At 44.5% G+C, this 12,032-nt stretch overlaps 1 protein-coding gene across 1 annotated transcript in view; it reads right to left on the bottom strand.

Moving 5' to 3' along the window:
• LOC117730285 (forkhead box protein P1-B-like) overlaps window positions 1-9,884 on the bottom strand; it is a 139,196-nt gene extending 129,312 nt beyond the window's left edge. The window contains 1 exon segment of the mRNA XM_034531851.1: window positions 9,742-9,884. The gene's annotated coding sequence lies outside the window, so the exon portion shown is untranslated.
• Window positions 9,885-12,032: the final 2,148 nt, after the last annotated feature.

The following is a 12,032-nucleotide window of genomic DNA, read 5'->3' as shown; positions in this document are numbered from 1 at the left end:
AGTAGACGTACTACAGAATGCTAAACAAACAATACGCCCCCGTGGCTGGTCGTCTTCACAGACAGCACTGTTAGGTCTGGATATTTTAATTTGAGACCAAGAAATATTATTTTGGGGTATTATTTTCGCTCTGTTGACTCCCATTAGACCATTCGGGCTTAGTTATAGAAGCAGACGAATGAGAGGTCAGTCTTGTTATGTTGCATGATGTAGTTTAATGATTAAAAAAAATAATCCATAATAGAGCTGACCACTTTTATTCTGTGACTTGGCATAACTTGTCATCGCCCCTATTCTAAAAAGATCATTCTATCAACCAGCCCTACCGCCAAGGAAATGTTGGTAAGCCACATCATTTGGATATTACAGCCAAATTCTATGCAACTCCTATTTATAGATACATTGTGATCTCAAGTTTGCATAGTTTGCCATCAATGAATGAAAAAAGGAAAGACATTGTATAAGAACAGACGCACAGTGTTGTAGTCATCACCCTTTAGCAATGCAGTTATTTTGGACGTGAACACCAATGTTCAACGGACTAAATTGAGTTCAAGGGTTTGCTTGCCAACTGGGATGGGACACACAGCAAATCAGCATCCATCGTGCACAGTTGTCCACTGCGATTTAAAGTGATACCATCCGTATCTGCAGTTAGCAACAGTATTGCGTTTTCCAGGCAAAAACGTGCACATTTATAGATCAGAGTCCAAAGGAAAAGGGAGTGGCCTCGAATGGCCTACAGTATTAGCATATACAGTACATGGCAGTGAACAGAGATCACGGGGTGAATTATTGAAAAACCACCGTGAGTGCCGTGCGCCCTGAGAACACTCTGTGAGAGGACATCTCTCTCAGATGAATCATCAGGACATGAATATCAGGCAGCGAGTAACTGTCTCCACCACCGTTTACATATTGACTGGCATGTATGTGGTCGGCAGCTTCCGATGGCATGATCTCACTTGGGGGGTGGATTCACCGTGAATCTGGTGGGAGGGCGTGGCGTGGCGTGGCGTGGCGTGGCGCTGCAAACCAATGAAGCTTAAACAAGGAGGCGAAACTACTATTTATTGGTTCCACGGCGCAAAAATCACACATTAGCTAACACTGGGTCCGGCGAGCGTTCGCGCTGCGAGTCGCCGCCCCAAACTGCTCTCACCTCTGCTTCTCCCCATCCCTCCGGCTACTACGCAGGGTTCAACCAACACTTCTCTGTGGCCCGCGATGTCTTTTTACACGGTATTGACAAAAGAGATCAGCTTGAGGGAGTGAAAGAGAATGAGCACATGAAAGATACAGCATTTTCATCAGCTATCCATCTAGTTATCTAATGTGGCCATTATGCTGCTAAAAAAAGAGAGCCTGCTCATCTATTCATTTCACTTTCATGCAAAAAAGGAGATGACACTGCGGTGGGGGGGAGGGGGAGGACATTGATTTCAATTCTTTGAATTAGCCCGGCGCACGATTGTGTATGAAACACACAGACATGCACTCAAAATACCCAAATCCCCTCTGTAGTGGGATGTGAATGGATTGATTTACTCATTTCTGACGGCGAGTTGTTGTTTTTGCCGGTCGCGAGGAATTGATTGGCCGACACATTAAAAGCCTGCGCATCACGCACTCCATACACACGGTATGAAAAGGCTTTCAGAAATATATCCAGTAACTCAGGGCAGCCAATTGTTTAAACCGCACCACATTCGCAGCGTTTACAACAGGTTGCAGTAAATCTCTAACAAAAGGGCCGTAAACAGTAAATAGTAAATGGTTAACGGCATTGAGCTTGGAGCGGTGTGGGGAGGGAACAGTTGTGGTACATGTGTGCATGACGCTTTGTCAGCGCCACTCACTGAGAACTGATACGAAAGATAAATAAGACGAGCAGAATGTGAAACGAGTGACATGTAAGCAAACGTCGTCACTGGCGAAATCTCCGGTGCGACGCCATCGCTTCACAGAGACGCAGATCTGAATTCACATCACTGCTAATGTAGACTCCCCCCGCCCCCGCGCTTTTTACTGTAGTCCTGGAATAAAATAAGTAGCACCAAAAAAATGTTTTGGTTGCAGTTGAGCTTCTCTCTCTCTCTCTCTCTCTCTCTCTCTCTCTCTCTATGTCTTTATCTTGGGTCTTTTTTTAGACCAGACGTGCAGTCGCTTAGATAAATGTCTTGTAAGCCACAATAACGCGAAAAAATATTTCCATCCCCAATATAAACGTGCGTTCACCGATTCACGAGGGAGCCGAGCGGCGTCGGGCCCATTATTAAGCCCTTTGACGAGCTAAGTCAGCATGATAAACGCTGGTTTGTGCACCAGATGTTCGAGAGCTAAACGGTGCGTTTTCTAAGCACTGAACTTCAAACGAAGTGGATCAACTCGCCGCTGGCGCCCCTTTCCTCGCTGGCGCAAACGCTCGTTTTTAGTTTTTTCCCGCGGATCGAGGGCCGCGTGCCGCCTGCTGTCATGTCACCTGACTTACCGGCCTGTGCAAAGCGCATCGCTCTCAGGATGGAGCGTGAGGAAGACGACTAGCTAGAACCAGTCAGTGTGGTATTAGAATCTATTGCTAAGTAAAGGATTGATGCACTAGCGAGAGGGAGCCTTGTATTGTACAGAGAGAAGATGAGGCCTGTGTGGAAATCATAGACCGGATTTAAAGATAGACGACATGAATGCTACCGAAAAGTACATGTACCTGCTGTACATGCTGCACGTCGGCTGAAAAGACAGATACCTTGCCGTTTTGTACCGTGATACAACTGGTGTGTGTTTACAGACTCCCCCAGCTGGAGTCATTCCGAGCCAGGGGTGTGTTCAGTTAACTAACAAATATGTTGTTTTGGGAACAGGGTTGGGACTTGAATGCACTAGGACTTGCCCTTGAACTGAAACCGTAACATTAAAATTGATTCTCATGAAAACACAACAGTCAGAAAATGATTACGAGTTATACATGGAGAATAGGAAAATCAAAAGAACACAGCTACGGGGAGCAAATACGTGTCTTGCTCAAGGACACATAGGCTGGCAGAGCCGGGGATCGAACCGCCAATCCTCTGATTGAAAGACGGACCTGCTAACCACTGAACCACCTACTACTACTACTACTATTAATAAAACATAATAATTCTCTCACTCGAAAAAGAATCTGGACCCAATAGATTTTATACTAAAAATGAGAACTCCCAAGTCAAATTAGAACGTTAGCATAAATGAAAGATATAAATTATTCTACTACACAGCTCAAACAAAAAAGACAAAAGAAATGTTAAAAAAAACAACAGTGACAACGTGTTTCTCCGGTGCAGCAAATCTGCTGCCCAACACAACACACGCAGCACAACACTGCCCAAGCTAATCTATTGACCGAGACGATAAACAAAATAACTATCTCCAACGGAGTGGTTTGGGAACGGAGCCTCGCCCTGTTTACAACACCGAGAACAAAAACAAACTCCCTCCAAGGAGCTCGAGTGAATGCAAGTCACACACACACACACACACACACTCTCTCTCTCTCTCTCCAACCAATACAGGCAAACAACAACAAAGTCTGCAGATCTACTGGGAGAGCCAGCTATCACACAACAGCACAAACAAGGTGTGTTTGAGGGCATTTTAGATCGAGAGAGAGAGGAAAAGTGGAATCGAGTAGCAAACAAAGTCAAACGCCCCCCCCCCCCCCCCCCGCCAGCCCGGTCTCAGGTCAACTGAATCATCGGGAAGATACCGTCACCGCCGTCCACGAATAGCCGGCGAAAAAAAGAAACACATCAGTATGACTTCACCGTGGCAGACCCAGTAGCTTGAGAACACTCTCCCTCAATATCCAGAGGGGACTCTGAATGAAGAGGTAATGAATCTCAGTTAACAAGGCCATTATCAGTGAAGGAACTACATCATCCAGGAGGGACTCCAAATCCACGAGGCCCTTTACACTCTCACACACACACACACACACACACACTCTGGCCTTTTATTGTTGCTATTAACTGGTCAGGTACATTGGCAACAACTGGGCCTGCAAAAAGAAAAAAAGAAAACAAATTGCACAAAGATAAAAGTGTCGCGCTTTTGATCTCGCACTGTGCATCATCACAGTAAACAACGAGACCGTATAGGGGACGCGGGCCCAATTAGCCATCCCTTGCTCACCGCTGTCAAGTATTTAAACCGTCCGCGAGGATGATAATAGTAACCTGCATACTTTCATCTGTGCTCCAGACTCATCAGCGATGGCAGCACCTCTGCCGAAGCGCCGCACTGCATCTCGGGTAATTACTGCTCCCCAATTACCACCCAGCTGGTAAATATATATCAAATAAACAAGCAACATCCCGTCAATTAGGAGCCCCCTTTCGTAATGGGGGGTCCAAAGGAAACGGCGGTTTATGTACAGACGGGAGGAGAGCGGCGTGTAAAATAATGTAATCGTGCGTGGGTTTTTTTGAGGCGATTAGTACGTGTGTCTAATTAAAAGGGCGTATTAATTGCAAAGAGGGCCGAGTAAACAACACGGGAACGCCGCTGTTCCACAAAAGAGAGGGCTTGCAAACTTGGCCTTTCCCCGCGCAGACGAGCGCAGACGGACGGCGACATTGTTGGATTCAAAAGGCAGCGGAGAACAGCTGCAGCAACAGTCTGTCAACAAAATTTGCATCGCCGCTCTCTCCTCGTCTCCGTTACTCACTCCTTCTCCCTCTCTCTCTCTCCTGTCTCTCCTTCGAGCCCACGGAGCTGCCGGCTTAGATCTGAGTGCTCTGATGGCTTATCACATAGCGAGCGGCGGGCTAAGCCGGAGTGATGCGCCCAAAAGACATGATCAAAGCAACACCAACTTTCCACGCGGCGATGATGACGGAGGAGCGGGGCCCTGCCATGTTGTGTTTCTTATTAGGCTGGGACTGCCAACTGAAAAACAGTCGAGAAGTCAAGGATGAGGCCCTTAAAGACGTGCTCCTGTAACCGTACTCCGCGTCACGCTGCCAACGAGCGTTAGCGAGGGGTTTAAGTGACATGGCAGTTTGGCAAAAATGAACATGAGGAACCTGCGAGGTGGCACCAGTGCTGAAGGGAGAGCGAGCGTGGGGCCACCAACGCAACTTAAAATGTTACAAACGGAACAAAGGAAATATCTAACCGCACTGTGTTTGACCCCAAATAAGTGGTTTGCGCACATAGCAGCACAAAAACTCACAACTTATCATAAAAATATTCAAAATGTATCAAATGCAACTTAAAGTTGAGAGCAATAACTAAACCATACCAGCGTAAATATTCATTGACGTGCATATTTGAAACTCCCCGAAAAAATAAAAATAAAATCCACTGGGCCGCCGAACGCCATAAACACGGGCAGACCGACATGCAGACTGGACAGCTGATACAAACAGGTGCCGAGGTTCGGCCTGGCAGCTGAGCGCAGCGTGTAGCATATGGTTGAGCCCCCTCATGTCTGGATGAAAAGGTTTGTAGCTTACCTGCACCATTCCCAAAACAGACAAGCGCTGTGCTACTCTGGTTTTAAGTTATTACATGCACTCAAAATGAGAACAGGGAGAGGTGTGTTCCTAAAAGAAACAACCATTTTGGTATAAAGTGTTACTTTAAAACTTAAACTCAGCGTACGAGTAACCCGACTCATCTCTCTCATGAATCGGCTAAGTTTTGTTCATTTAAATATTGCGTGAACAACTATGTCTGAATATGATGCATGCCAAAAACCTATGCATATATACATCTATACAGTTTCACAACCCTAATGTGGGTTTCAAATATCAACACACTCCCTTGTCTTCATCTTGTTTCAGCAACACGCTCAGTCAAATTAGGATTTTTTTTCTGCGTTGATTAATCGTCATATGTTTTTTTTTACGATTAATAAAAAAAAAAAAAAGTTAAATATTCTTATTCCAGCTTCTTAAATGTGATAATTTTCTGTTTATTTAGTTGTTGTTTTTCTCCTCTGTGACAGTAAACTGAATATTTTTGAGTTGGGGACCACAAAAGTAATTCGAGGACGTCATCTTGGGCTTTGGGAGACACTGGTTGACATTTTTCTCAATTTCATAGACCAAACAACTCATTGATTAATCGAGAAAATGATCAGCAGATTAACCGCCAATAAAAATAACACTTAACTGCAGCCCTGGTCTCAAATATATTTTCACCTAGATTTAAATACGTTGATATTACCATGAGAACAAGAACATAATTGTCATACAGGGAAAGGTATATTTGTTGCAACTTGACTAATTGACATGGCCGAGGCAATATGTTCTGCAGCCCATCAAAACAACAAACTGCACGGCATGTACAACAAGCCAATTATTTATTAAAATGGCAACACTGTGTTTATGTGAAAGCAACACACCAACAGCTGCTTCAAGACTGAAAGACAACAGCAGCGAATTCACTTTGCATCTTCAGTGACGGTAGTGGCATGCACACAGACGACTTTTTCCTCTTTTTTGGTCAGCGTCTCTCCCTTTATTAAGGACAGATGACAGCAGAAGACAGTAATTAATGGCTGCATGAGTTAATGGCCGTCCTGAGTGCTTTGCAGTCTCCATAGAGACTGAGGAGCTGCACGGAGCACACCTGAAGCTGCTCCACTCTGACCAATAGCCTTCCCTGGCGCGGATGACCGTCTGCCTGGGCACGCCACAGGGGCCGGGACACACTAACCTTTACCCTGGAAATATTGTTCTGCTTTTCTTTTTTTTTTTACTCCTTTGTTATCACTTCCATTTGTGTAATACGGCACTAATGAGCGCGCTGCACTCGCGCTCACATCGCCGGTGCTCCCACCGCCTTTTGTGTCGCGTGAATCAAACATGCACAAAAAAATAAATAATCACATGATGAATTCATCTACCAGAAAAAAATTCCCTTTATTCATCCGTCACTTGTCTCGCTTTGTGCAAAAAAAAAAAAAAAGAAAGAAAAAAGTGTCTCAAGCAAGTGGTTCGAGGGCGTCTTGCGTCTGAAACCAAATGAGGGGTGAAGAGAGGCAAATAAATCTGAAAGAAACAATGGAGGAAACAGGGAACACTATTTCCCACACAGCACAGGGAAATAACTCTCCTTATCATTCAGCTGCGAGCGAGGACGCACCGTCGGTCTGCAGACCCGTACCCAGCACAGAGTATTTCGGTGTGTGTTCACAAATACTGAGCCGTGAGATGAAAGAGAGGGCCGCTCCACTCAGGGACGGGACTCGGGAGTCCTCACGCTGAATGCATGAGTGACTGATTACTTTCTTACCAGTTGAACCTCAACTCTCTATAAAAGGAGAGCCTTAGCCCCAGCCTGAAGAGGCCAAACTAGAAACAAGGGCTTTCCAAATAATACTAAATTACAGGCTGGTGCGTTAAGGATCTTGCATTATTACAATGCATACAGCTGCTCTTCCTCAAATTTCACCCCCCCCCTTTGCCAACTCAATTTATTCAGTTGTAGTATGGAGCAGAGAAAGTACAGCCCTTCTAGTTTCTAGAAGCGGACGCGGGGGACGGTGTAAGGTTGTTCCCTTCAGAAGCAGCGGAACGTCTGATGTACGCAACAGCCGGTCAAACGGCAGGTCCAGGAAAGTTGTAAAGAAAGTTCACCCTGCATTTTGTTTTTGTTTTTTAAAACTAGGGTCAGCATTAGCAAAGGGTCCATTTCTGCATAAGTGAGCACACAGACCCCAGTGCCTGTTCAAATAGTCTGCAGCTCTCTCACACTCTCTCTCTCTCTCAGGCAGCTCATGACAACAGCCCAGCAGCAGCACTGTTTGATCTCCAATGTTTTCCTTAATCTGGGTTGTCAAGGTTCGCTTGTTGGAGGCTGTTTACTTTACTTCTCCTACAGAAAAAAAAAAGAGTGTTTTTTTTTCCCCCTCAGACAATGACTAATCCAAAGACCAAGGAGGAGGGAGCACTGCCAGCAATAGTTGTTAAAGCTGCAGTTTCCCCTTTTGTAAAAATGTCAGACGGTTTTAGTCCTGCTGTTGCCAGCTGCAGATTTACTGTAACATAAATATATCAGGGTCATATTAAATTATCTTGTGTATGCATGTATTGTGTGGGGTTTTTTTTAACTTGAAATTGTCATTTTTGGTGAGAATACTAATTCTGTTTGACTTTACAAATTACTAATACGTCATGGGTTTAGCTCCATGGGATGTTAGTTTATAATACATACCCATTAAAGAAACTGCACAGTGAAAGTCACTATCGTTCTAGTAACCGGTGTCCATTTGTCTGCACTACACCTGTTACAGAATATTACATTTAACAGAAAATGAACCTGAAATATTTTTGTTATTATTTTTTAATGTATTTGACTGCTTTTAAATTTATTTGTACAGGGCAAAACAGATTTTGCTCAAGAAACGTTAACATTCAGAAGAACACTATAATTAATTATTATAATAAAGTTAATTTACACGTTCAAACAATAGCAATAACAGGTCCCCCCCCCCCCCCCCCCCCCCAAGTGATGAAAAAGTGCCCTGTAACTTCAGCCCCCTTTACGCTATGTCCAACTTCAACCCGCAGCACAGACCCAATAAACCCACTGAGTTCACGGTTTAAAGCGCTTCAACAAAACTATTCACGGAGAAAGTTGTCACAACTTTAATTGACCCCCCAAAAAAAATCTCTAAATCCTTTGTGTTGACGACAAGTTGAATATCCACTCCAAAAAAAAAAATGAAAAATCGCATCGTGTTGGCTAGACAGCCACGCCGAAGCAAACAGCCTTCAGCGACGCACATGACGGGACAGCCCGCATGGACGTGGACCTGCCTGCTGGCTAAGGCTGCGCCACACTTCTAATAACTATGGTTTGGGTGCTAACAGTTCATGTCTTCCTCTGGTCTTTGGGAGTTTGGAGGACAGCTAACACGTGGGGAGGAGTGAGGGGGGGGGGAGAGATTGTCGGCTCGGGGGGGGGGGGGAGAAAAAAAAAAAGCTTCTTCAGTGGTCTCGCTCCAAAGAAATCACCGCACTCAAAACTTCCCTTTTCACCGAGTAAAAACTTTAACTTTTACGGCTGCGCCCGTAACAGGTAGCGTTGTGAATTAGCCGTTAACGGCTCTATGAAGGTGCATTCCCTCCCCCGGTGGTCTCGTGAGTAGCCTCAACTAAGTTAGAAACACAACTTTATTCCCCCCCAATAAATACATAAAGTAGGGGATACAACACTCGCAAGTTAGCTACAACTCCGCGTTACGGAGACGTGAACGCAACGCTACACTACCAACCAGACCGCGTGCTAATAACACAGGTGTTTTTTATTAGTCGTTGATTATTTCGCTAATTGTACCATTAGCACACAAGACAAAACTCCGTGTGTGCGCGCGCGTGTGAGTGCAGCATCAGCAGGTATCTAGACACGACACAGCGAAAGCTAACGTTAACATTAAGATAGTAGTGAAACTTACCAGCGTGGAAAAAGCGCTTTACAGCTTGTAACAGGCGCACGCGGAGGGGTACCAATTTTGCTAGTACGAGATAAACGAGCCCGTGGCCGCGAGCGTGTGCGACAACAAAAAAAAAAAAAAAATCACACCGTAAACAACCAACAATAACGCCCGCCCTCGGTGTTGGTGGCGAGGTGGTGTTGGTGGTGGAGGACGAGAAGGAGGATATGCGCGTGTGTGTGTGTGCGTGCGTGGTGGTGGTGGTGGGGGGGGGCACTAACTAACTAACTTAACTACAAGGAGAAAAGAGATCATCTTACCGAGGAGGGCGTCGAGAAACAAGAAGCAAAATGTGGACTTTCGCACTCGCTGCCTCCCAGCGTCTGCCTCGCGGAGAAAGGCACGAGCTCCTCTCTTTAATGTTGTTATTAGCTTTTTAACGCGCCGAGAGAGGGTGTTTGGGGGGGGGGGGGGGGAAGAATCGCGGATTTTGATGTTGTTGTTGTTTTTGATGTTCCAAGTCCGTGACGTCATATCCACCTGCTGGGTAAACAACGTTCATTGCATCGCGGCTCCCTCGCAGACACGTCGCAGTCACACAAGTACAATTGGGCAGCACTTAGTTAGGTCCTTTTCTGTGGGGAAATGTAATGATATGCATTAGTTTGAGGCTAAAGTGTGACAGCAGAGAGAGAGAGGGGGCTGTCAGAAAAGCTCAAATGTCTAAGATGACTAATTACAACCGAGGCGGAATTAACTTATTTCAGAAAATTCTCCTGTCTTTTATATATTTATTTTGATCTGAGGTTTATCATAACCGTTCCAAACCCTCGCTGCAAGAAAAAAAGAAATGGTTTGACATAATCATCAAAGATGTTTTAATCTCAACTGTGAGGAGTTTAAACTATTAAAAGCAGGGGTGAGAGTGGTGTGTGTGGTTTTTTTTTTTTAATTTTATTTTAAATGACAGTTATATTTTCTGACATGTGAGACAATTCTTCATAATACTTTGAAGGAAGTGTCTACATTTTAAACAAAAGTTATTAAGAATCTCTGCTTGGCATTTTCATATTTATATTTGTGTGGTTAAATGGTTGTGTGCACTCCTAAACAGTTTCCCTTCAATATGACAATCACAAGAAGTGCAAAAAAAGAAAATAAAGCTACAACGGTAATTAAAATCTCTGTCACTTGCCCCTGAAGACGAGAATCACCACGGGCCGGTTCAACCGTCCAGTTAACACTCATTGTAAAGCCGCATTAATTTAACCCCAAGAGAACATATTTTAAGTCCTTTTTCGTCCTTGATCAAGGTCTGAGAAGCACAGCTTCTCTCTGAGTGACAGTATGCATGCATCATGGCTGCCTCTGGGAGGCTGCTGGTGAACTCTCTCAGGGAAGTCGGTTTCTTAGCAGAGAGCGCCACCCTCTGACCAGGCCCAGTCACTGGGAAAAAGCACTGAGTATTACAGATTGAGCTTCTAATAATACCACAATGCGTGCAGACTTTGCAGACCATATTAACAATAATAAATTACAACAAAACAAAAATATAAACATATTGTGTAGCCTTCAAAAATGTGTTATTTGCAAGTGTTCACCGCAGCCTAGGATATTTTACATTGTATATGCATTGTGTTACACATAAGTTACTGTAACAGCTCGGTTACCGACACCAAAACCCCAAACAAACAAACCTCAATTCGTAGTAACAGTGACACAAACTGAGGACAAACAGGAACAAAAACAGCACGCCTACTTCCTGTCACCTTAAGATGTTCACATTCCGCGTGTCTTTACTGACCCCATAAACATTTTAGAGATGAAAAGCGTTTGATAACAACAGTTGGAACACAAAGACAGAATGAAGGAATTAGTCAGGGAGTTTAGTTTTTATTACGCAGGTATTGTTGTAGTAATAATTACCGATTAGTTTCATTATTTGGATAAAAAAGTCTTTTTAAAGAAAATGTTTTACAGAAGCATGTCCTCAGACCCGCAGCTCAAAAACAGCAAATTCTAACTGTGAAGATTGGTGTGTGTGTGTACACACGTTGTGGAAGTCTCACACACACACACACACACACCATCCCAGCACGGCCTTCAACCAAAGCGGTGTGTTCACTGACCTCCGGGCCCGTGAAGCCACAGCAACACGCAGTCGTCCTCTGAGACGTTCAAGCTGATGGTGCGAAGCTCCACAGTTGAACTCAAACACTGGAATCGGGGCGGGCATGTGAACGCACGTTCACACACAGCCAGAACCCACAGATTTGACCTTTTGACCCCGACCTCAGAGGGAAAAAAAAACAACGACTGAAATTGAATGTGTTTGTCACGATGACATCCTCCCGCTTCCAAACACTTTATCTCCTGTAACGCAACATGACTCCCATTATACCCCCTAACGGGATTTGAAGTTTTGCTTTGATTTGTGTACCGAGCCCGTCTTTCACAGGATTATTGCGTTTTTTTCTTTCATCCTTTCTTTTTCCAAAAGGTTGTAAACACGACTGTCTGGTGTAATTAATGAAGAAAACATTCTAATGTATGTGCAGTTTTGTGGAGGCAATCTGACGCGCGATCTCCTTCATTCTTCAGTGGCTTGATC

This window comes from Cyclopterus lumpus, chromosome 5 (genome assembly GCF_009769545.1).
Source record: "Cyclopterus lumpus isolate fCycLum1 chromosome 5, fCycLum1.pri, whole genome shotgun sequence".
Taxonomy (NCBI): domain Eukaryota; kingdom Metazoa; phylum Chordata; class Actinopteri; order Perciformes; family Cyclopteridae; genus Cyclopterus; species Cyclopterus lumpus.
Note: the sequence above shows the minus strand (reverse complement) of the source record. Positions and strands in the feature narration are given on the sequence as shown.